Source organism: Ictidomys tridecemlineatus, chromosome 1 (genome assembly GCF_052094955.1).
Source record: "Ictidomys tridecemlineatus isolate mIctTri1 chromosome 1, mIctTri1.hap1, whole genome shotgun sequence".
Classification (NCBI taxonomy): Eukaryota; Metazoa; Chordata; class Mammalia; order Rodentia; family Sciuridae; genus Ictidomys; species Ictidomys tridecemlineatus.
The window spans coordinates 154,719,763-154,723,374 of record NC_135477.1 but is presented as its reverse complement, the minus strand read 5'-3'; the positions used below and the strand labels follow the sequence as shown (position 1 = coordinate 154,723,374).

At 36.9% G+C, this 3,612-nt stretch overlaps 1 long non-coding RNA gene across 1 annotated transcript; it reads right to left on the bottom strand.

The window, feature by feature from the left end:
• Positions 1–560: 560 nt before the first annotated feature.
• Positions 561–3,300, bottom strand: LOC144366550 (uncharacterized). The gene is made up of 3 exons (XR_013425606.1): positions 3,216–3,300; positions 1,208–1,306; positions 561–589 (listed from the first exon to the last, which is right to left on the bottom strand). It is a non-coding gene; the product is annotated as an uncharacterized LOC144366550 (long non-coding RNA).
• Positions 3,301–3,612: the final 312 nt, after the last annotated feature.

The following is a 3,612-nucleotide window of genomic DNA, read 5'->3' as shown; positions in this document are numbered from 1 at the left end:
AAATGAGATTTTCCTGTATTTCACAGACTGGCCTTGATATCTCGGCTTCCAAAAAACTAGAATTCCTCAGAATATCAGGATTCTGGACTTCAATCCTTCTCCCCAGACCTATTTTTAAGATTTGGGTGGGAGGAAAAATGAGGCCCACAACCCAACTAACAGGTGTCATGAAGTTTAATTGTAGACGCCTATGATAGAGGTTATTTTAAAACATCATTTCCTCAGACATTTACAGAAATATTTTGAAATGTGGATGCAGCACCAACACAGACCCCATGGGGCAAATCCTCCCAACACATGGCAGAAAAAGGATATATCAGGAGTGAGAAGATTGCTATCATTTCCAAGGTTTAAAAATAGGCTGTTTTATAGAAGCTGTACTGCAACAGTTACCGGATTCCACTGGTTTTGCTCTATTCTTCCTTTTCGGTTTTGGGGGAGCTGGAGCTTTGCTTTTGGTGGTCGGCTTCATGTGCATGCAGAGAAGATATTATGTAAGTATTTTACAGTACATTCAGCATACTCTTAATAATATCACATAAACATAGAAGATGAATTACCTCGTAGGAAGCATGTACAACCTCAGAGCCTGAAAAACAAGTGAAATATATAATCAATAAAACCTGAATATTAAGAAAAACACATTTATGAGTCTATGAAATAAGTAGAGAGCTCAGTCTGAGCGATAACAATTTTCATGTGCGTTGATACAGACTACATTCGCTTAGGGGTTTTGTGTGTGTGGATTTGGTGTAGTACAATGACAAGACTGAAATGTAGTCAATCAATATGGAAAAAATATCTTTAGTAATTAAAACTTGTAGTTAACTTTCAAATAATACGAACACCTTTTGCAATCATCATAAATATTTAGGCAAATTACGTATACAAATGTGAAAATGCACAATCTGGAGACCACAGTGATCTGTATTTAGAGAAGCATAAGAGAATCCTGAGAACTTCAATGTAAAACCTGAACTAGTCAGATGGCAGTACACATGTCAAGTGACCTATGAATTCTTTAATCCATTTTATTATAACTGAGTATCCTGTACCTCATTTGTCTTATTATTAAAAAGTTTTCATCCAGGATCTGCAGAAATGTACACTTTATTTCTCCTCAAACTGTTTTTTTTTCTGAATTCATTTGACCAGATATATGCATTTAGAATAACAGGTAATACATATATGTGTGTATTTTTCATACCCATCTGGCACTCTGGCATGTCTTCTAATCCTTCTTCCTTTATTGTGGGTAATAGAATGATGTATCTATGTCTCTTGGGCAAAGATACATGTCCTGTATCTGAAAACAAATGTGAGAAAGCATAAAGAATTTAGATATAGCCATCCACAGCAAACTGGGATCTGAAAGGAAGCAGAACTGACAGGTTGGACAGAAGTATTGTGTTTCAAAGTCTTTTATATGAACAAGTTAGAAAATTTCGTAGTATAGGTGGAATAAATTTCTTAAAGAATTCTGTTTACAAACATGTGTGTGACATAAAACACCCAGATATGATATCACACATTTTCTGAAAGTGCTGAAGAGCAGAAAACGTGGCATCTAGAGATCAGAACTAAGCACAGGAATGGAGTTTATTCTTGCAGCACTAGGGACATGGTTTCATTCTAAAGCACCAATATCATATAAAAATTAAAATCATAATCCGTGTCATCATCATCATCACATAATACTATAACCATATTAATAATAAGTCACTATCTTTAAAAAAAAAACAGCTTCAGAAACACTAGGTCACTTATCTAAATCACTCTTATGGATGTCACACACATGGTGGTGCCTGGGAGGTGTGCAGGAGGGTTGCCCTCATTTTTTCAGTCCCTACTTGTTTCAATCATCTGTGGACCAGGTATCATCTCACTTTTGCTTTGAAGGCATGCACACTGAAAAATGCTCTATTGCCTTCTCTCATTTTCCCCTCCAAAACGTCCTTGCTAACTTCTTTATTTTCTCTCACATTTCCCCTTCCTTCTAGCTGATTCAAGCAAAACAACAAACAAAAAAACAAACAGACAAACACAAACTTCTGGTGTGGGAGACTTGATTCTTTCCACTATGCATTGTTTGCATGGGTCATTCCAACTCCTTCGTATCTATACCAATGTAGAAAATTTATCTGATAAAATGATTTCTAAATTTGGGTCTTTTTGTTACCCCCACTACCTAAGAATTATTCGCTCAGAAGTATAGCAATATTTATCCTGGCGCTTGATCATCTTCTATTCTGGTGTGTAGGATCTACTAGAATGCTCTTTGAAGTCCCACAGGAACATTCTTTTCTTGGCTACAAAAATGCTGTTGGCAAACTAGGATCATTAGAGTCATCTAAGAACATAAAGCAAATGTAGAAGGAAAGAACTTCTGAGTCACAAGGAGAATCTCCTGGCCCCAACTGACCACACACTACAGTTTGAGAGCTCCAGTGTAAATGCTGTTGGCATCCAATACCTCTAGCTTAACTTGAACATAGCCCTGGGATTCTCCCTAAGATGATCCACTCAAATGGAAGTTTAGAAGAAGGTCTAATCTTTCCAAATGTAATTTTAGCTATCTGGGAATTTGGGGACCAATCCGTAATCATTCCTATTTCTTTCCACTCTCCTAATTGGCGTTTCTGCTCTATAAAATCTTTGTACACACTAGCAAGATTTTATGTGTCATTATATTGTATACATGGATAAACAGACCTAGCAATATGGGATTCCTTCTTCACTCCTCAATTTGATTCCAACCGTGACTAAGTTAAGAAGGTTGGAAAATTTTCACTCTACCCTTCATTCAGTTTGGGACCTGGCAACTCAAATATGTTCCCCAGATTATCAAACAGCTGCTCTTTTTCCTGCTCATATGTACCTGAGTGTCCTTGACTCCACTGACTACAGCTGCTGCCCCTTTCTTCATTGATACCCTGTAACTAATTAATGCCTGTCTCAGTGTTCATATCCTCTTCTTCTCTCTGATTTCTACTTTATTTTGATGGAATCATGTCTAAAAATGCAAATCGTAATTCAGAAACTTTAGCAATATCCCCAGTATAGCCTGTGACAGAAACCTAATACCATATAACTCATTATATCTCTTTGTCCTTATCAGGTAATACATACTCTCCTTGTACAATTATAATATACTAGTGCTCCTGTATTAAGGCAATAGGCTCCGCAATGTATTTTGCAGTATTCATGACTCTTACCTTCTCTATGTCCATTTATTCTGTTCTTGGCACCTGAATCGGACTCACCAGATTCACCAGAAACACAAACCTCTGGAAGTTTCTCACACACACTCTGGAGAAAGTAATACTAATAATGAGTTGCACAAAGATTTCATCAGTACCTTTATCTCATCACCATATGTCTATTTTTGAAATCATCCCAATTGGAAATTAGATGAGTGCATTTTAAGCAAGAATGTATGTATTAGTTTCACTGCCTTAGGCACCTCAGATTAAGTGAGCTCTTATATCATTCTGGCTACTGATTGGATAAAACCAGGATGAGGGACATAGGAACCCTGTTCCCTCAGAATATACACACTGACATTCATATACCCCCAAAACTAGCATCGGCATTTAATCAGTCAACCTTGCA